General features: G+C 39.4%; 1 protein-coding gene and 1 long non-coding RNA gene across 3 annotated transcripts in view; one reads left to right on the forward strand and one right to left on the reverse strand.

Moving 5' to 3' along the window:
- The window catches only part of LOC117810258 (transducin-like enhancer protein 3-B), a 143503-nt gene extending 135061 nt beyond the window's left edge, over positions 1-8442 (reverse strand). Inside the window, exon 1 of the mRNA XM_034679987.1 lies at positions 8112-8442. The gene's annotated coding sequence lies outside the window, so the exon portion shown is untranslated. The remainder of the gene's footprint in view (positions 1-8111) is intronic.
- LOC117810273 lies at positions 6329-14098 on the forward strand. Of its 2 annotated transcripts, none has more exons than XR_004630750.1 (2): positions 6329-6413; positions 13985-14098. It is a non-coding gene; the product is annotated as an uncharacterized LOC117810273 (long non-coding RNA). The 2 variants fall into 2 exon arrangements; XR_004630751.1 differs by lacking the exon at positions 6329-6413 and adding an exon at positions 8125-8306.
- Positions 14099-22499: the final 8401 nt, after the last annotated feature.

The following is a 22499-nucleotide window of genomic DNA, read 5'->3' on the forward strand; positions in this document are numbered from 1 at the left end:
CCTTTTATATATTGCAAAAATGCAGCTGGATTCCTCACATGGCAGCCTTGTTTACTCTCTCGTAACACCAGCCTTGTTTCACTGTCTTCTTTTATCTAAATCTGAGTGCCTGTGAAGATAGGGGGGGCATGGATGAGCAATTTGTTGGCAGGAAAGGAAATGAAGCTTCCTGCTTTTTATTGGGATGCTGGTGGGATCACATGACACTGCAGGGGATGTGTGGCTTGTGGGAAAAGAAGTGAACCCTGGTGGTTTGCAGAAACAGCTCTCTCATGCATGTTTACTGTATGCACACACAAGGAGAGTCACTTTTACTGCAGCCAAAACAAATCAGTAATGTCATTTGTTCAAATTTACTGGGTCACACCCAGCATGGCATTCCCTTAGAACAAGGCGTGAGATTCATTTATTTTTGGTATTCAATGCATACTCTGCACTTAAACTCAGTGGCAAACTTGTGCTAGTGTCAGGAAACAGGCCAGCTTTTAACCATCACGTGTGTCAATTGCAACATGCTTCCACACATAATTTGTCCAATGGTTTGATGTCATTTTTTACTGTATGAAAGGTTTATCAAGATAGAATAGCAAAACTCTGGGGCGCTGGTGGCCTAGCGGTCTAAGCGCCCCACATACAGAGGCTACAGTCCTCGTCGCAGGGGTCGCTGGTTAGATTCCCGGCCGCGACCATCTCCTGCATGTCTTCCCCCGCTCTCTACCCCCCACATTTCCTGTCTCTCTTCAACTGTCCTATCGAATAAAGGCGAAAAAGTCCCCAAAAATATAACTTTAAAAAAAAGAATCGCAATCCTGCAATGTGACTTTTAGGTTCAATCACATTGTTATAGATATAATGTTCATGTTTTTCTCAACATGAAAAAGGTGCTGTTGTAGTTGAATGAAATTTAGACTTAATTGAAACAGTCCTTCTACAAATGTAGAACATTTGACATGGCCACCATGAGATGGATTTTGTTTTTGTAATTTTTTGGCAGAATCTTACAACTAATCTTCAGTATCAATCAAACTAAACACATGTAGAAATACAGCGAATAAACAAATAAATAGATACATTCAGACACTTGCAGTAACTGTTAAGCTGCAGGGGGGTGGCTGAGATCAGGCATGCTGACAAGCCATGTCATTGATCGCAGCCAGTAGTGTCTTGAAGAGAGTTAATTTTCTAAATTACCAAACATTCACTGAGTTGGTAACACTCATTATAGTACCAGAACTGCCAGAAAGCACTCTGCATTCAGCCTCTGTAAAGGGTTCCCTGAGAGCCTCCTGAGCTATGAAAACAAAGATTAGACTTTTGAAGAGTAAGACGCCTCCGTGACCTTTACTTTGAAATTGCTATTACTTGGTGTGGTGGGGATAGAGCTAGGCGATATCGAAAAAGGTGTTATCGCAATAAAATGTTTCATATCAGTCGATATCGATAATTATCATGATATATCAAATCATTATTCCATTAAAATTAAAGTCTGATTTTTGCTCCTGAGTGAAAGTTGAAGATGGTTTGTTAACTTGTGTCTGGAATTTAGTTCTCTGATAAGCTTCTTGAATCCATCAGTTTTGACGGTGCTAACAGGAAGAAGGTCTTTAATATAAGATGAGATTTTTGTGAAGTTTTAGTTTCTTATTTTTTGCATAATTTGATTTAAATTTACAACAAAGATTAAAATGTGTATGTTGTATCAGTTTATAGAGTATTTTTTTGTGTAGTGTACTCCCCTGTGAGGTTACCAAGGATTACGGGTGGAGTGATATTGTTTCCCACAGTGCATCACGGTCGTTCGGTGTTCAGTTGACCTACGGTCATGGTGAACATTAGTCGTGTTAGAATAGCACAGCAGAAATTGTCTCCATGCTCAAAGTTTATTTAAATAAGTGTGTTAAATCAATAGTTTAAGCCGGGTTCACACAGTGTCAGACTAACGACTCTGCTTTGAGCTTGTAAGTTTGCTCATTTTAGCTGTGTTTAACATTTTTAAGCCTGCCTACCTCTAACCCTGCAAAATGATTGGCTGTTCAATGCCGTCCTCTTCTTCTGTTGGGTGGTAACTAGCGTCTAAGGCATATTAGCGCCCCCTCCCTTTCCAGTGGTTGGGTGGTGTAATTACAGGCTTAGATTTATTTAATTTTATCAACATTTGTTATATTTATATGGAGAAAGATTATATCACGATAATTATCGTTATTGAATTATCACCCAGCCCTAGTGGGGATGCCAATGACAGTGTTTTCACAGTGTTTTAAAGGGAAATGGTGCTGTCGCAACAAGGTTTTGGTTATGTGGCATTGAGTTTTACCGAAATGACACAGCAGGCGGCAAGTACCGAAAAAAAAAACAGGGAAGCTGAGGTTGCACAGACTTCTGGTAGAAACTGAAAGTTCAGCGTGAGAAATGATGGAAAAAGCAGGGGAGAAAAACTTACTTAGGGAGGCTGATGACTGAAAAGTTACAGAGGACAAGAAGCAAATTACAGAAGTGAAAAAGTTCAGAAAATGGTGTGAAATGCAACAAGAAGCAGTCAATATGTTGGGTGTTGGTATAAGCATCATGTGGTTGTGGTGTGCACAAACACAGCATCCGACCAGCAGGTTGTGAAAGACAAATATGCTGACCCAAACCCACCATGTTCCGCAAAAGTTAGGAGCGGTTTCCAGTTGACACATACACTAAAAGAACTTACAGAAGCAGGAGCTGAAAATTTAAGTTGACTCACTCCGGCATGTCATGTTCCTCTTTTTAAAGGTCATACAAAACACACGCTCATCATGTAGTTAATGTCTCTTTCTTTCTTTCTCAGTATGTGGATACCTCTTAAATTCAGCTCAGCTTTGGCTGCGTTACATGACTAACTCTGAAATTTGGGAGCTGATGTATTGTTTTGAGATGTATTGAAAAGCGGCAAATGTAAAACCATGAAGGCAAAATGCATCAATTTAATGTTAACTTCAACGACATGAAAGCCCATTGTCCTGGGGTTTTCCCCCAAACCCCTCAAACCACTAAACAGATGGCAATTCACAATATTTTCTCACTGAGAGCTATGTAGAACAGTAAAATCAGCCAACACTCTGATGCAACAACTCAACAGGAATACTAAACCATCCAAACAACACTAAACTTAATCCCCCTCACACTGGTGGGCTGTGATGTTTTTCTCTGATCTATCTAAATCTAAACACTCATTTCTGTTCTCCAGCACTGGTTCTCAGAGGAGTCTGCAGCTTAGCCCCTCCCTCGAGTCGGGCCTGGAACCAGAATCCCAAGCCCCCTCTCCCTCTCCATGACCACTTCTGCAGCCCACCATAAATCCTTAACGACAAACTCTATAAACTTCTCTGGACTTGAATATTTATGGATGCCTGTGGTTCCCCCGAGTGCCATTCTCTGTCTGGGCCTCGACACACGACAGAAAGTTTTCTGAAGCAGCTTTGGCCTGTTACAGCTCACATGGTGGAGAAAGCCTGAGAATACAGACATGGTGGTCTACTTGGTATTGGTCATAAACAAAATATCCCCCTGTGGTACAAGAGAAGTAACATATCAGGGTTTATACAAATCCATAACCCAAGTATAAACCAACCTCTTCAGCTGCCTGCAGCCCAGACTCCCAGAGTAAGAGCTGCTCAGGCTTTTTGACGGTAATCAAGCTAAGCTTTTTTAATCAAACAAAGAGATGACAGGTAGTAAAATCACCTCAGGCTGTGTTATCTCATCATCAGATCTTATGCAGAATTACAAATTCCTACAGAGTGAAACACCCATTTTAGGCAACAATAAAAACCTGCAAGTATCTGTCTATGGAGACACATTAACAGATGTAAACACACAAATCAGCTTCACCATTAATACGCTCCCAAACTTTTCCAAACAGTTCAGTTTGAGTAACTTAGCACCATATGACCTTACAGTTTAACACGATGCGAAAAGGGTTGATGGGAAAATGCACTGTCACATGCAATTGTGTCCAATACCTCATGCTAGCTCTGTAATTTGTTGCTGCAACATCAGCCATGATGACAGGAGTAACCCTGCAAATGGTTTTTTTTTGTATGTTTCTGGTTTTCTGTTTCTTTCTGACTTGTCATGCAGGGAAGAAGTATGCATGTTAAATCAATTTCATTGTTACAGCTTTGGCTATGTTCTTAAATGCCAAACACAAACCCCTCAAAACCAACACTTAAATAAGATCATGAAAGGGTGGTGTGCAAGACAATAATCATGTTTACCTCTGCTACCCCAATAAAACGTATTACACTCTCATTTAACTCTCTAGAGACTCTATTTTCATAAAGCTGATTATAAAATGTTTCATTTTACAGCATTGTTTTCTTTCCATACAATTTTCATAAGTAATTAATCATTCTTACTACAGTTCTTTCCTTCATAACTCAGGGGATTTGTTGCAAGAAGCCAACTACTGCGTGTCTCATAACCTATCCTGTTTAGCATCTGTAATTTACTTGTGGGTCACAGCAGGGCTCAGTGTAGTGAGGACCTTCCCCAGGCTATACTTGGCATGCAAATTCGCAACAGACAAACAGACAGAGACAGAGAGCAGGATAAAGTATAACACAGATTACCGCATGTCACTTTGATAGTTGCAGATGAGTAAGAAAAGATGTTTTATAGCTAAATTGTTTCCAGTTTTCCTTGTTGGACAGATTAGGAGCAGTATGGTAAAGTCATAAGTAAGGATGGGAACAGCAGGGTAACTCACAATACCATATGATCTGATATGACATGTGATATGACATGATAAAATACCATATGAGACCCACAATACTCAACACATGGCCCCCGACAACAAAAATACCAAGATACAGTGATTATGCAATAATTGATAAATTGCAATACTATCGTACGATACATCACAATATCTGATAAACTACAGAGGCAAAAAAATACTCCTTCAAGGTAAAGTGCAGGATTACTGTCATCAGCATCACTGTGAGGGGTCATGAAGTAGTGACGCAGTGAGTCGGAAGGGATATTTTTTTAGAGAGACAGATTCATCTAAATTGGAATATAGAAATGCAGATATTTGTAACCAGCAATACGATAATAAAAACGCAACCCAACCTATGCATTGACACCTCTTTGACACCTGAGTATTCTGAGTATCTATGATCATTGAGGAAGGCTATTAATTGTGGTAGAAATGTCCAGAAACAACAAGTTTGACCTTGTGTTAATTTTAAAGTATGTAAAACATGTAAAGGATAAGATATCCACATGTGAATATTTTTGTCTAAGGCAGATAATGAACCGCTGTTAGAGAGAAGTATTTAATAATAGTGGACAACCAATTAAAAATCCATTATTGACATTGAACACAGACCGGTAGTTTGATTCTCCTATCAAAAAGACAGCAAAAACTTTACAAACTAGACAAAAATCTGTCAGAGGACAAACTTATGGGGCGCTGTTTTGGCTTGGTTGGTAGAGCTGGAGCTACATGTGCTGAGGGTGTGATCCTCATTGCACTGATCTCAGCATCGATTCCTAGTTCTGGCGTGGTTTGGCGGCATGTCAAGTCCTACAGTCTTTCCCTACATTTCCTGTCTCCCTCAAGCTGTCCTGTCTAATAAATGCAAAAAGACCCAAAAGTAATCTTTATAAAAATGGAAGACAAATATATAATTCACTCCAAGACATACACTGCTCTTTTTGTGCTCTTTAATTTGATCAACACTATTTATAAATGGACGTGTTGTAACATGGAATAACACCAGGGTTATAAAGTATTAAAAAGTTGTTCAAGCTGCAACTTTCAAAGCTAAGGATAAACTAGTATTACAAACAACCTCTTGAGGATGGTTTTACTGTTAATCACCATAAACAAACAGGTGATGATACCATCTATGGCCTTTTATGAATATGATTAAGGAATATTTTCTCATGCCATCGTTCATTTACTCACAGGAACAATTTCATACACAACTTTGAAAACTCACTGTTCTCAACTCAATGTTCTCTTGGGCCTCAGAAGCCTTCAGTGCCTTTGAATATTTTTTCAGCACAGGAAACAGAAACCTTACCACACCTCATGAAATTCTGACACAACACAGAACCCACACAGTAATTTCATTGTGTTCCGTTATGTGTTTGTAGAGGTGTTAACATGTAGTATAGTGGAGGTGGTACAGCCTGTGCTACTGTCCAAGTTCTGCTGTTGAAAACCTCTGACCCTGCTGAAAAAGCTGAATAGCTTTTATAAGTCTCTTAGCACTCCTTCACAGTGGTAATGTTTCACTTTTGCTTTTCCTAATAACCTTCCCTCTTTCTAATAACAGTAATCCCCCCTGTTTTTCCCTCTGATTCATAAGTAATACGTCTTTAAGGGGAAAACACCATTCATGGAGGTCTGCCAATACTCTGCTGAAGAAAAATAACTTGTGAGTAATTTCCCTTCAGAGTTGGTGGATGCATTACGCCAATCTAGCTGGGCTGGACCTAAATATTTGTTAGATTATAAGTGTGTGGTGAAGGAAGCAGGTGGTGTGTGTGCGTGTGTGCGTGCGTACGTGCGTGCGTGCGTGCGTGCGTGCGTGCGTGCGTGCGTGCGTGCGTGCGTGCGTGCGTGCGTGTGTGTGCTTGTGTGTGTGTGTGTGTGTGTGTGTGTGTGTGTGTGTGTGTGTGTGTGTGGCATGGGTGTGTGTGTGCGTGTGTGTGGCATGGGTGTTAATTTGTTGATATGATTACAATAACAAATCAACCAGATGCTGACAATGCTTGGCATTCTCACCCAAAATGAGGCTGTTTTTCCTAATACATGATTGGCTGCTTTCATTTTCATTTTTTCCAATTTCCTGTTCAAATCTTGATGGTAAGTACAAATAGTTCATCGACAGGCAGTGTGTCAGTGTCAGTGAGCAATTATAAAGACGTGCTTGACTAAGCATGTGGTTTCCACTGACAAATCCATCCACAGTCAGAGGCAACCTGCTATTTTTGAAACCTGGCCCAGAGTGACATTAACCTTGTAACACTGACATCAAAATGTGAACTGTCTGATTGAGTGTTTCCCCGCAGTATGAGATTGACAGCACACACGGAAATAATTTCATGAGGGAGTGGTACAATGTTATCACAGACTTGGAAAAATATCCTCAGTGAGAGAACTACAGTTCATTACAGTGAGCAGACTTGTGGAAAAAGATTATTATGTTGATTCAGAGTATATAGGATGGATGTTAGTAGTCCAAGCTCCAACCACATAGCTTAAATGACTGTTCTTCACAATAAAGACAAAATAACAAATTGTCCCATTGGACAAACCTATAACTGCTTTTAGCTTTAAAGTGACATCAACAGGGATACAGATAGTTTGAGTTTGCCACTCACACATCTTGACATATCAAATGCATGAAATAAAAAGGAGCAGGATGAGATGGCATCAGTAAATGTATAAGTTAAAGATGAAGTTTAGCAAAAATAGAACCAGAGCTCATCAGTTAAATGGAGTTATACTGAAAGAAGTCAGCACACTGACACCTGCAGTGTCAATAAATATTTGGAGGAGTAAAGTTTGCCTCCTTTATGTAGATAGCTCTGGGCACAAGAATTAATTACAAGAAATTTAAATAGAAAGACAACTAGGGTTACCAACTGTCCGGTATTAGCCGGGACATCCCGTATATTGGGCTATATTGGTTTGTTTCACACGGGGAAAATCCAAAAGGACAAAAAATTGTGGTTTCTTCGAGGTTTAAGACGTTGCACAATAATACAGTAAGGATTAAAGGGAATATACACACTTTCTGCATTTCCAGTTGAATCAGAATATACACTGAATTCATACATCATGCTCACACTACCATGACACTGTGCACCTGTCCCTTATTTAGTAGTGAAAAAGTTGGCAACCCTAAAGACAACACAAATAGACTTTAAAACTGTTATCCACTACTACAGTGAGTAAATGTTCGACTTACAAAAGTAGGCTAACTGTTATCTACACATGGTAGCTTAATAGTGAAAACAAACCAATAAGCAGGAAACACAAATCAATCACACCTGAGTCCAATTTGTGATAAACAACTAGCAACAAAAAGCACACGTGGAAAAGAGTTATTTACGTTTTTGGCACTTACCTTATAAGGAGATGAAGCTGGTTGATCTCTTTGTGTAACGTTCATTTCCAACATCCCGGATGTACTCCTTCAATATTTCCGTTGACGTAGTTGTCACCGATATTCAACTTGCTTCGTTCTCTTCTCGTCCTAAAAGCATTCAGATGTCCGTTTCCGAAATAGTGACGTACTATTAGACAGCATGTACAGATAAATGTAAGTTCGATCCGTTTTCTCTCTACCAAGGTGGTTTTCTGCTTCATAACACTGCTAACAAACACTGCGAAAGTAAGCTAGCTAGCCAACGTAGTTAGAGCACTCATCGTACCGCTGACAAATGTAAAGTGACGTAGTAGTGTAGTGGTGCAGTACCGACAGTCACCACATGCATCTATGTGTGAGTGAGTGCAGCGATCTGTTAGACCTGTTCAAAAGAGACATGGAGAAGGAGATGGCTGTAGTATTAGTTGTATTTTTTATTCAGTCATCATACATTACACAATAATTTGTGTAATACAGTACAGACACATTCAATAAAGCAGTAATTTTCAAATGGGGGTACGAGGGACTACTGCAAGGGGTACGTGACAAATGTAAAAAAATAAATAATTAAAAGTTACATCACAACAAATTAAAAAAGATCTGATTCAAAACTTTATCACCAGCATTTCATTTTTATTTTATTGCAACTACAAATAGGGCACTAGTTCCAAATTGAGCATATTGAGTCATAAAAATGTATTATTTGTAAAACCGTTTGGACCAGACGGCCTCCGTCTATTGACGTCAATTGTTCAGCGAGCCATCACGTATATTTGCATGCTAATAAAAGTGCGGCCAGGAGGATAACAATGGACAGGTGGCTGAAATGTTCCTTGGGCCATCAAAGGTACAAGCTGCCTCAATCTTTAATTATTTCTGAAAAATATTGCAATACAAAAGCTTAGAATTTGTGTCATCTTTCATTTCAATGTTATTGTGACACTGTAAAACCACATGCATATATTTATTCATGTTACTTTCCCATATCCTGAATTTTTTTTTTCAGCCATACAAGTGCAATAATGCACCAGTAATGTATCAAGTTATGACTGAAAGGGCCTAGGCAGAAGCATATTGCTTATTTAAGCCTAGCCTACAGTACATTTTCTCAAACAACAACTAAACTAAACTAAACAAAAAAAAACAGGTAAATCATGAACACCATATTGTGAATCACAAGTTTTAAAATGTATACAGCATCATTCCACAATGTAACCCCAACAACAGAAACACATCTTCTTTTAATACCCTTTTTATTAATACCCTTTTTAGCTTTTTGTATAGTAAATTTACAGACGCCTCTCAATTTCTATTGACTCTCCAGAATTGAAAATAACTTTTGTACAGTGTGTGGAAGTGAGTGTGATTTTTCTTTAAACATTATTTGCAAATATTTTGTAAAAGAATACGTCCTTGAATTTCAGACTTGAGACAAAGATGAAATATACTGTAGAAACGTTAATATGGCACAGACAATAATTATAACTTATTGTATTAGAAGCACAGCCTCACTGCCGCCAAGCTGACATTAGTTGGGCTAGGATGGCCTTTATTTCCCCACAAGAAAATAGTTGCAAACAGAAAAACAAGACAGCATTCACACAACAACAAGACTGCCTGGGATCATTTCAGGATCAAACAGAATCTTTCTAACGAGGGCTCAGTCATGTCATTATTAAAGAACGTAATCCTTAGAAGATAGACTACTTGTCCTTTAACAGATATAATTAGTCAGTACAGTTAGAACAATGTAACATCTGAAAATCTGTATCCATGAAAACACATGTTGTCAAACCCATAAGCCTTTATCACAAAGCTTTACTCATCCATCCCTTATATCTGACGGCTTCATTAACTTTCCAACAAACCAAACATACACCAGTTGCCTTCACATCAATAAATAGACATAAAATGCAGGAGCTCCTTTGAAAAACAGCTCGCCACAATCAACTATTTTCAGCACGAAGCCACCGAGCAGATCAAACATCCCAGGAGTTTATTAGCATCCAGAGTATCTCTGCTAACAACCGATGGATAAATAATTTATAGCTTTTACCCAACTGCTGCCTCACCAACAACAAGAATGCAAAACAAGCCAGTTGGTCCCTGCAAGGCTCAGAAACAGGGAGGCATTTACAGACGACAAGACCAAGAAAACACGTTTGTAAGAGCACAGAGAATGTTTTAAGAATCTAATGATCTGTCACAGCAAGAAAAGACTGTGCATCATCAACACGTTTTTTAAAAATCTTGTCCTGACGGCCAACTCAGGATCTTCCAAACAGTGTTTATTTCCATCTTGGTCGACATATGGATGCTGTAATCCACCAGGCACTGAGCAGAGTGTTTTTCACAATCAGTTGAGCAGATGTTGTGGGACAGGAAGCTGAGGCATTGTGGACTGATTTTTTGAACATGACTCCCTGCTTTGCCAAGACTGATGCAAGCTGTGCTGGTGAATCATCAGTCACTTAAAACCCCAAGCAATGATTAGTATGTGACACTAAATTCAGCCAATATGTGATATTATGTTATTCCAAACCACCATTTTGAGATAAAGTGTACAGCACCTGTCAACAAGCCAGGAATTAAAACTACGCCATAAACAGAAACAGTCTCATTACAATTTTAAGGGAAAACATTTGGATGTTTGACAAAGGGAAGAGAAAAAATGAACTCTAGTGAAGGCAGTCTCTCTTTCTGATCAAAGGTGGTCTATGCTGAGTCTTGTTCAATGACCTTTGACTCCTTCCCAATCCTGATGTCTCACTGACAGTGTTTGTTGTCAGTTCAATCTCTTGCATAGAATCTAATCACAGCAAGTGTTCAATAACTCAAGGTGACTTTTTTACTGACATTGTTAGCACTGTATATTGAATAAACAATACAAATAACTTAAATACAGCTTGGTTTTGCTTTTACATGAACTGCAATAACTGTTTTTGCCACTTGGGGCAGCCATCAGGCAAAGCTTTAAGCAAACATTTTCATCATGCATGATGTTCATCACTGATGTCTTAGCATTTTTTACATGTCATGTTTCTGTTTTCAACTTTTTGTACTGATTTGATCTCCACCTACTCTAACACCCCTCTATGTGCTCCATCTAACAGCTAACTTTGTCTGCCTGCTATTTTGTTGCCGTGCAGATAAAGCACAGTCAGTTCACTGGAGCTTCTTTGCATCTGAGAAAAGGTTTAGAGCAGTGAAACTGAATCAAAACAGTTAAGCTGAAAGCAGTGAGGTGACGGATGTGGATCGATAGTGCTGAAGGGAACTGAGAGTCTGGTTTTATTCTCTGTGGGTTTGTCTCTCTGTGACCTCTTTCATGTACTGTCATGTGATTCATTATTGAAATAAAGATACTGAGCTGCTTTGAATAGAATTCAAAATGTGTAAAGGGAAGATAATGTGAATGTAACAAAAAGTGCTTAAGTTGAAAGAAAATCCATCTAAAAATACAGGAAAAAGCATCACTGCTGTGAAGCTTGGTCTGGTAATTGCAGTGCTTTTCCAGTAATTATCTGCTTTCCAGCTCTGCAAAGAAGTCTTTAAACACAGAGGTATAACTTCAACAGTTAAAACACAAACGAGGGATTAAAGAGGCTGTGAAACAATGGAGGTGAAAAACGAGAGCCAATCTAATTAAGATCTCAATCACTCAATTAGACTTGAGCAGGAGAAACAAATGGCAAATAATTCTTTCATCATAACAACCGGTTTAATTGCTCCAAGACGAGCGCTGACATCTGGCATGCCCCCTCCAGACTGCTAAGAGTGTGTGTGTGTGTATGTGTGCATTTTATACACACACAAACACACAGAGCAAGAGAGAGAATTTGGTACGACAACATGAAGGGATTGGGAGGGCGGGAGTTCAACGATGAGTGTGCTTTACTGAGCCCTGACTGCGTTTATGAGCGTGAAACTGCCCGGGTGCAATGGAGCAGCAGCCTGGTTTATCCATCCGCACTTCACCCACATGGTCAGTGGAGAGTGGTTGAATTAATGGGATTGGGAGGGGGACGTTCTTTCATTTTTTCACATGAGAGCTCGGTTTTCAGACAGAAAAAGAGGCCAGTCGCTCTTTGAGAAAGAGGAGATGCGGTTTAGTCGACACACAAACATGCGGCCTGATCGCTGACAGACAATCTGAGAGAGTTTGTGGCCTGAGGTGCCGTGCAAAAAAAAGCAAAGACAAACTCAAAAGGGAACATGCACTTCTTTCCCCTTCTGCTTCAGATTTTCAGTACTCAGCTGCAGCACGTCTTGTTATGAGTCTGTCTAACCACTTCCTCATGCTGCTGGCAGAGAGGTCAGGGTTCAGTCAGGTCCTCTGACAGCCAGAACGGGCTGCAATAACAAGAACTCTCTTTCATTTTTCTCTGTCGAGCTGCTACCTTTTTCCTCTACCCACTACCCTTCTCTTTTCCTTCCTGTATCCACAAATTATAGTTAAATGAATTCTCTCTCAGAGATAGCCTTGTTTAGTAAATCCTCTATGCATGTCAGCATCAGTGAAACATGAGGCCTTAATCACAGTCTGACTTTAATGAAGGTAAAAAACAAAACAATCCAGTTACAGCTTTAAGAACAAGCTGGACATGCTGCACTACAATGATGTTATCTATGACCAACATCATAAATATAAGAACTTTAATTCCTACAGTAGCATGATGGTTGGGTGGATGGATGGTGATAGGGATTCTGACTTAATCACATCTGAACATATCTCCTCTGTGGGGAGTGGCTGTTGGAGAAGTCAGCCAGCCGGTTTGCAGCTTCAGAGACAGAGCTCAACTGCTTTCAGGGGTTAACAGATTGGGCAATGCTGACCTCTGCTGGTGTAAAAATATACTGCATTATAAGGTAATATTTAGACTGATAGATGCTCTACGTAAATTTCATGAGTACACCCATATAGAGTGAAACCTTTTATATAGCACAGATAGTATGGCTGCAACAGATCTTTCAAATTAAGATAAACTGATGTTTTTTAATATACAATACTTTATAAAGTCCTTTTGGTTTATCCTATTTCTATCTTATTTGTTTAAATCAGTTGTTCCAAAGTGATGATAGTCCTAGTTGTGAAAATGTGAGTTGATGACCCTATTACACATTTTACCACACTTCATATAATGTTGGATTATCCTTTTATGATCATTTATCCTTGTAAACAGTTGGAATAAACACTTTCTGTAAGCATTTTTTATTCACGAGAAGCAGAAAAACATTGACATAACACTATTTTATAAAACATTAATACATTATTCACCAGCCTCTACCTCTCTTTCAGGCCATGGATAACCCTTTCAACACCAGCCCTGGATTGGCGGACCTCACGCATTAATCCTTGACTTAAACTATACAGATTTAGACAACTTTATCATGCCAGAAGATCAAGTTAGTTTACAGACTTCCATGATGTATAAATAAAACAGACAAACAGCAGCATTCAGACATGACAGTGACAACAGACCTATAGAGGAGCCATGTCAAAAAAGAACCTATAACCCCATATAAATAAGACAAACACCTGTCAAGGTTTGAATTAACTGGCCTAAAGTGCATTTCTGCTGATAGTGTTTAGAAGTCTGACAGCAGAAGCAACAAAAGAGTTGGAGTATCAGTTCTGTAAGGAGGGACAGAGTAGCACCATCCTGACGACATTAAATAGCGATCATGTGACAAATGTGATCTGGTAGAGGTATAATCCCTTTAGCTTTCTGGACCACACATTCCTTCTAAAGAGAGCTCAAGTCTTCTAGCAAGGCTTCAATGGTCTTAGAGCTGACTCAAACAATGTAATGTGACTTATGAAATGATGTGACTGTTTTTGTCCTTTACAGACAAACCTTCAAGCAACAAGCAGAAGAAAATGCTGAAATACTTTCTACGAAAGGATGATAAAAGCTACATAAAGTGTTCTCTGAGACACTTAAAGACTTCTGCTTCCACATCAAGTGCAGTCTTTGTTGTCTTCTTTGATAAACAACCAACTCTGCATTGTCACCAAACTTCAGTTCAGAGTCAAACACTGCATCCACTACTTAGACATATTTACCATTAATGATACTGGCAGTGGGTTTAAAGCAGTTTTTATCTTAATTCTGTTTTACTTAGTTTTTGTCATATTTAGGTGCAGGAAGTTATCAACACACCAGTGGACAAGCCACCACCATGGCCAGATTCAGATCCCTGAAGTGACATTGAAGTATCATCAAGTCATCATCAGGTTTTGTTTTCTTGTAAAAAGCAGAAACCACTGTCGGGAGGCGTTTTAAAACACAGCAGATTAGGGGGAAATACAATCATTACAGAAGCATCAAAGTTATTTCACTGATATCTTCAGTCAACTCACACTGAGCATGTAATGACAATCAAATCAAATTAGTCAGACAGCAACAAAAACTCAACTCAAACCAGCAGCTCATGTTGAGAAGAGACTGCTGTTTTACTGTTGTTTTATCACTGAAGTAAGAGACGCTCAAGTTTGATTTACAGCAAGCAGCAGATCGCAGTCCCAGAGGGAGTGTGTGTGTGTGTGTGTCTGTGTATTAAAAGGTCAGATTGCTGTGTGTGATATAGATAAGTCAGCCAAGTGAGACAGAGATATGGATCCAGAGATGCTCTGACAGGTCAGCAGGTGGACTGTGAGGTGTGTTTGCTCTTTTCTGTTGAGGCTGTCCATTCAACGTCTTTGACCTCTCAGATCCAGCTCAATATTTGTTGTGTGGATGATTTATTAATATTTCCCTTTGGTCTCGCCAAGGCCAACATATCATGCCAGGGGAAAACTCTCTGTGAAGTGAGGCCATGAAAGTCAGGGCTGTGAGATGCCTGCATGCCCAAAGACACACACAATCTACTGTAAAGACTGTTCTTCACTCTGCAGCACACAAATACACACACGCACGCACACACGCACGCACTCGCACTCGCCACACACAACACACACACACACACACACACACACACACACACACACACACACACACACACACACACACACACACACACACACACACACACACACACACACACACACACACACACATCCATGGCTAGTTTAACACTAGACAACATTTATCAGTACACTACCATTTAGGTCTACAGATCTCAATGATAATGAAAAAGTATACCCTATATACCAGATGAAAACAGTATCAAAGAATCAAAGAATGATCTTATTCATCATTTTTACTACAACAAATTCTCAAGAAGTTGTGATGCTGTGTTAAGTGTTGATAAACAACGACTTCAAGTTTGAAAATCATTTAAAGCCTATATTTGACAGATAATTAAATAGTGTACCATATCAGTTGTTGAAACTGAAAAAGCTGTATTAGTTAATGAAAAATGTGTTCATTTTAAATTTGATCCCAGCAACATGTTTCCAAAAAGTAGGGAGAGGTACAACAAAACACTGGAAAAGTTGTGCAATGTTAAAAAAAACACAAGTACTTCTCTCAACTCATTAGGTCAAAATTTGGAAACCATGAACACATTTACACCCCACCTAGCTTTTCATCAGTGCTCAGTTCATAAGCCAGTACCTATGAAGGTATAGGGATACATAAGTAGCTTACATGTCTGGGAAGGAACCATTAATGCTGAACAGGTTTTGGAGCAACACATGCTGCCATGCAGACAATGCCTTTTAAAGGGAGACCTTGCATAATACAGCAAGAAGATGCCAAACCACATTCTACTACAACAGCATGGTTCCGTAGAAGAAGAGTCCAGGTGCTGACTGGCCTGGCTGCAGTCCTGACCTGTCACCCATCATGACACATCAGCTGAAATCCTATATCAGGAAAGAATGTGACATAATTTCACTTTCAAAACTCCAGATACTGGTCTCCTCAGCTCCCAAACTTTTAAAGTGTTGTTAAAAGAAGAAATTAGGAAATACAATGATGAACATGCATCTTTCTCAACTTTTTAAAAATGTGACACTCGCATCAAATTTAAAATGGCATTTTTATTTTATAAAAGAAAACAATTTTTCAGTTTTAACATATGATCAGTTGTCTTTGCACAATTTTCAATTAAATATGGGGTATAAATGATTTGCTAACCATCAGGTTCAGTTTTTACTAACTTTTTTAAACAGCCTCTGTTCTATTAAAACAGTAATTGAAAGTATAAAAATGTCCATCCTTATGAAAAATACACAACAACAACACTTGTTGTGAGACAATCAATAACTGTGCTATGAAGAGTTCAGATGGTGCTGAACTGTAACGTTTTAAACATAGTCATCACCAAATGAGATGCCGATCACAGAGAGAACACTGCTTTGACACTGAGAATCTGAAGACCCTGGATTAAAACCCTGAAGTTATTTTTAATGAGAGTAAAAGAGGCAGCAATTAAATCAGGTTAGTTCACAGCAGGGGGTGGACATCATGAGGATGAAGAGTTGAGTTCTTTTCTCCCTGAATATCAAAAGGTTAGAGTCAGTGATTAAAGGAGGTTGTCATTCACTGCGTGGGGACATCACAACAGCCAATTAGGGTTTCATCATTCATTTATTCTCACAGTTATTTTATGTAGACTTCACAGAAATGTAGAAAAGATGATGTCGAATGGTGAAATTTTTTAATCATGTTTTGTCAGCCAGGCAGATAAATCTCCTCTTTCAACTTATTGTTAATCAATTATAGGAACCCACAAAACAATATCTGAATTTCGTACAGTTTTAGCTGTTTTAAATCGGCATTATGAAGATGCCTCAGCTGTTGGATCAAAAGTTAACTTGTTCAGGGATAAAAAAAAAAGTTAAATGTAAAGGCAAGGATGAGCAGCACCAAAGATGACAGCACCTCTTACACTGACTCAGCTTAAACAGAAAATATCAAAAGACAAAGAAATACCAGGAAACCATCTAAGTATAAGAGGTAGCAATATCTCTAAAAGTAGTATGGGAGGTAAGGTCTCTACTTTTAAGAGTAGGCTTTAAACTTCCTCTTTGATAAAACGTATAGTTATGGCCGACTCAGGCTTGGACCACTTCTTAGTTATGCTGTTATAGGCTTAGACCGCTGGGGGAACTGGCACACTGTCTTTCTCTCTCTCTTCTATCTGTATAGAAGAGATGTCACTAATTTTACATCTTCATGTCCCATTAAAGTTACTATCCATCTCTCTGGGAGTCCCTGAGCTCCCTTGTCTTGTAGGTTCCTCTGGATCGTTGCTACAGACGACGTACTGCTGTGGACCTGGTGGACAGACTGCTACCATTAGTGTCAGTCTCAATCTTTATTATAACTGTTTTAATGCTAGTGTTAATCTTAGAACTGCTTGACTACATACCCGAGTTCCTCATGTCTACACCTGTTATCATCATCACTGTAAATGTTAATATCAGACCAGTTGCCTGTAACTGTTATTAATGTTCATCATAGATCAGTCTATCATCACGACTTTGCTGTTCCTGTAAATACTACAAATACTTTGACCATCATTAGTGGCACTGTAATCATAAGCCTGTATGAGCTGTAGTAGAGCATATAAAAGCTGAGGAATATAACATTTTTGGATACTGTTATGTTAGTAGCCAAAGAAGCTACTATGTTTAGTCGAGATAGACAAGTTAGATAAATGCTAGTCTTGCATATGAGCGCACACATACTTCATACCAGCCGAGCAAAGTCAGACAAGCCCCAGTTTGTTCACCAAAGTCAGAAAGTCAGGCCTCTGCAAACATTTCCCAACTATTAGAAAAAACAAAGACGAAAAGAAAGAGTGGATGATGTATTACAGCAGATTTGAAGACGTATATTTGAAACACATGTTTTCAATAGATGAAGAGAAGTCCAATCAAAACTTGGCTAAAATCAACCTCTTCATCTGAACCTTACAAGCAGATCATCTAAACATTTGTTTGGCAAAATTTAGCCTGAAGAGTTCTTGATTCTGATCCATGCTGACAAAAGATTACCAAATGTGGAAGAAATTCATACAGATGTCTATACTTTACAGCCTGTTTACATCTGGTGAACTCCAAAGAAAAGAGTTTCCTTTTATGTGGATAATTAGACAGTGTGACAACATAAACTTGGATAACTGATTTCGCTCTAAACCACCAGCTCAGGCCGATTTGAAGTCAGAGTGAGTTAATATCTACGACCAAACATGACAATTACTCAGCAACTGAAACCACAGCTGGGTCTCTGAGTGTTTGACCTTTGACCTCTTTGCTACTGAAGTCTCAGCTCTGTTGAGGAAATGAACCTCAGAGCCACTATATCATCATCAACCCACTACAAAGCTAAGCTACTGGCTAATTCATGTTGGGAAGGAGGCAACAACTTAGGCAATGACTAAAGTTCTGAGGTATGCTCAGTCTGGTCTGTACTGACTAGGCAACAAACAGTGACTGTTCACCACACTTCTATTTGTCTGTACAATATGATTAATCTCTGTAGTTACTCAGATGCACGACTGTGAAAACACCAGAGGTGGGTAGAGTAAACCGAAACAGTACTCAAGTAAAAGTACTGTTACTTTCTAATGATGTTACTCAAGTAGAAGTAAGAGTACTCATAGAAATAAGTACTTGAGTAGAGTAAATAAGTACCTAAAAAAAAACTACTCAAGTAGTGAGTAACTTGTGAGTAGTATCATATATAAAATTGTACTGTATTGGAAATGCTAATAACAATGTGAAGTGCACACTGCCTTTAATAAGTGACATAAATAGGAAAATACCAAAATGAATGCTGTTAGTCATGGTTTACTTTCAAACATTAAAGAAAGAGAAGCTGCATTGTGCTCAAACTAATGTACCCACTTTCATTTTTTAAAACAAGCTAGAACTTCAAACTGTCTGAGATGTCATCAGAACTCAGAACATTAATACTCCAACATTACAATAAAATATATATCTATGCCTTCCAAACTTTCTTTTTTAACCTTTAACTTATTTTCAGTACATCTTACTTAAAAACATAACTTGAAAATATTAAAACAACTTGGAAGTGTTTAAAAAGGCCATGAACTCAGTCCTGAAGAATCTCTCTGAGGTGACTGTTGAGCTTCAGAAGCAGCTGTTTTTATTAGCATGCTACCTTACTGCTCTTATAAGTTACTTTAGATTACTTTCCAACATTTCTAACATGCTTTTAAGATTTAATATTAACTAGTATGATCCTAAGCTTACCTAACTGATAACTCACCATGACATGTTTTTAAGATTTAATATCAACCAGTATGGTCATTAGCTTACCTAACTGATAACTCACTATAACATGTTTTTAAGATTTAACATTAACCAGTATGATCCTTGGCTTACCTAACTGATAACTCACTATAACATATTTTTAAGATTTAATATTAACCAGTATGATCATTAGCTTACCTAACTGATAACTCACTATAACATGTTTTTAAGATTTAATATTAACCAGTATGATCCTTAGCTTACCTAACTGATAACTCACTATAACATGTTTTTAAGATTTAACATTAACCAGTATGATCCTTAGCTTACCTAACTGATTACTCACCATGACATGCTTTTTAAGATTTAATTGTTCTATAAGCTCAAGATTTCCACCGTATAGACAAAGTAAGCAGCGCATAATGTGACTGTTTCTCCTCGGCTGAGTATAAAACATATAAAATGAAGAAAAAAAGGAACGGTAAAAGTAGCGACTGGACAGCCCAATGTAACGAAGTAAAAGTACATATTTTTTAACACAAATGTACTTGAGTAGGAGTAAAAAGTACTCTGCAAAACAAATACTCTCAGAAGTACATTTTTTTTTTTAAAAACTACTCAAGTACATGTAACGGAGTAAATGTAACTCGTTACTACCCACCTCTGGAAAACACCACTTAGTGTTTGACAAGGAATGGGAGTTTTCTTACATCAAGTGGGCTCTTTTTGCAGACAATAAAACTACAGTGGCACTCATAGACTTCCACACTAATAAACTCATTTGCTTCGTCTGAGCAGTAAGCATACAGCTGAAGGCAAGAGGGAATAAGCCTAGCAAACATTCTTGCTCCCAGCTGTTGTTAAAGGTAAAATAGAGTACTGCCACACAAAATCAGAGTATTATTATCCACACAGCTCACTCCTCCATCTCTATGTTAAGCCTGAGTAATATTCAACAGTAAGCCCACTGACATGTAGTAAGTCTTCATGCGGCACTGAGGCACCCTCTGTGTCAGCGGTCTGTTTCGGATGAACTAGCTTCCCAACCAGCATGCCATCCCCAAGACACCACAACTGAAAATGAAGCAGCCCCCGAACGCCAACAGAGAATCAATCAGTCCTTCAGACTCACATCTTTTTATCCAGCTCTCATCATGGAATCAAACACAGAGTTTTCCAACCGCACTAACAAGCTGGAGCTAACACCCTCAGGCCTAACCCAATGTTTTTAAGATGACTGGAGCAGTCAGAGGTGGCCTCCGCCATGTTTCCAAGCACCAAGAACCCCAGAAGCCTTATCCTATTAAACCACATATACTGTCATGTGTGCAACGCCACGAGCAGACATGCAAAACTGGAGCGATTTTCCATTAGAGAGCGAGAAATTATTGTGCAGAAGTGGTGGGAAGGATGACAGTCAGAGGGGAGAGGGAGATGTGGCGGTTTGGGGCCCATCTGGTTCTTGCTAAGTCAATGAAGGGAGGAAGAAAAGCTGAGTAGATACACTGAGCATTAGCGGTTAACCAACTACTAATGAGGGGAAAAGAATAACATTGAACTCAGATGAAAACGTTTAGCATGCAGCAGTGTTCAATGTCCTGACCGGGTCTCAGGGAGAGATGGCCAACACTCACGTAAGCCTCATGTGTAATAACCAAAGGATAAAAAGAAGTGGGCCTGTTTCTAATCTATCTGTGCGTGTGCTTTTAAAGTCATCCTCAGAGTAAAGGGATCTGTTTTAAGGCATGTATCTCATACATGTACACCTTTGATACAGTAAATGTGCGGGGAACCAGGCTCTGGTGTAGCTTTGGCATGTAAAGCTTGATCCTCCTGCCAGAGTTTGAGGCTTTAGGGTTCTCATTCCTCTGATCGACGCTCTCCCCTCGTACACCCCCACTCTCTTCCCCTTTAAAGCTCTGGAATAAATCCTGGGAAATGAGAGGGCCCCCTGCCCCCTCGCTGCTACTCATTCCCAGGTGTGCAAATCCCAGGTCACACCAGGATCAGAGGGTTACTCTGCCAAAGTGTTAGAAAGAGGAATAATAAATGACGGCACATGAGGAGTACAGTGATATGTGAGGTGAGGAGCGAGGAGAAGGTGAGAAGAGAGGAGAGAAAAAGAGACCAGATGAAATGAAAGACAGGAGGAAGAGATGGAGTTTGGTTTTGGGAATGTGAGCCATGCTGAAACCATTCATCTCAATCAGCACCATGTGTCCTCCAGAGCCTTATTATCCCATAAATGAACTTTATTGAGGCAACAAAGTGCTTTGGAGCTCTGCAAAAACATTAAAGGGGCCTCGCCTGTCTCGGCCCAGAGCCAAGAGTGGTTCGGTTCCTCAGGGGACTAATGAAAAAAGAGGGGCCCCTGGCCTCGTGTTCACCGCCTCCAGTGTCGCCTCACTAGCTGGCTGGCCAGCACTGCCTGAGTAATGGCCTATTAGGGGGAGAGAAATGGTTAGCAATTACACCAGGGAGACAAATATGGCTCAGACCTCTTGTGTGACCTGACCTGTGGAATTAACCAGGAAGGAAGGATGACAGACCAAAGGTAAAACAGCAGGAAGGAAGGAAGGAAGAGAGAAGTAGGGAGAAGGAGGTAAATAAAATATGATATGATAGGACAGCAGGACACCATGGCAGGACAAGTGGCTGTCCCTGTCTCTTCTTTATTTGGCTAATTACAACTGATGAATAATATCAAGCGGGTCCTCCTTTTTTTTCAACGTTTTTTTTGTGGCATTTTTGTGTTTATTAGACAGGACAGCCAGAGAGAGACAGGAAAAGGAAGGAGTAGAGAGGGGGGGCTGACATGCAGCAAAGGGTCGTGGTTGGAAGATGAGCGAGCGACTGCTGTGATGAGGACTATAGCCTCAGTGGGCATGGGGTGCACACTTAAACTGATGACCCAGGTCTCCCTTTTTGACAGACTCTTATGGATCTGTGCTGCAGAGAGGTCTGAGACCTGATACCTTCATCATGTCTACTCTCTGTGATCCAATAGCACTTTTTTTCTCCAAATCTGCGAAAATGACTGCAAACTAACTGACACACAGGAGCTATCGAGAGAACATATTCCACAATTAGATTTAGTTCCTATAGGTGCAAAATATAAGCAGCGTGCCATGTATAGCATGATGTGTGCACGGAACTCAAAGAGAGCTGCACTGATTTTACACGTCAAAGTTTGTTCT

This window comes from Notolabrus celidotus, chromosome 3, assembly GCF_009762535.1.
Source record: "Notolabrus celidotus isolate fNotCel1 chromosome 3, fNotCel1.pri, whole genome shotgun sequence".
NCBI lineage: Eukaryota > Metazoa > Chordata > Actinopteri > Labriformes > Labridae > Notolabrus > Notolabrus celidotus.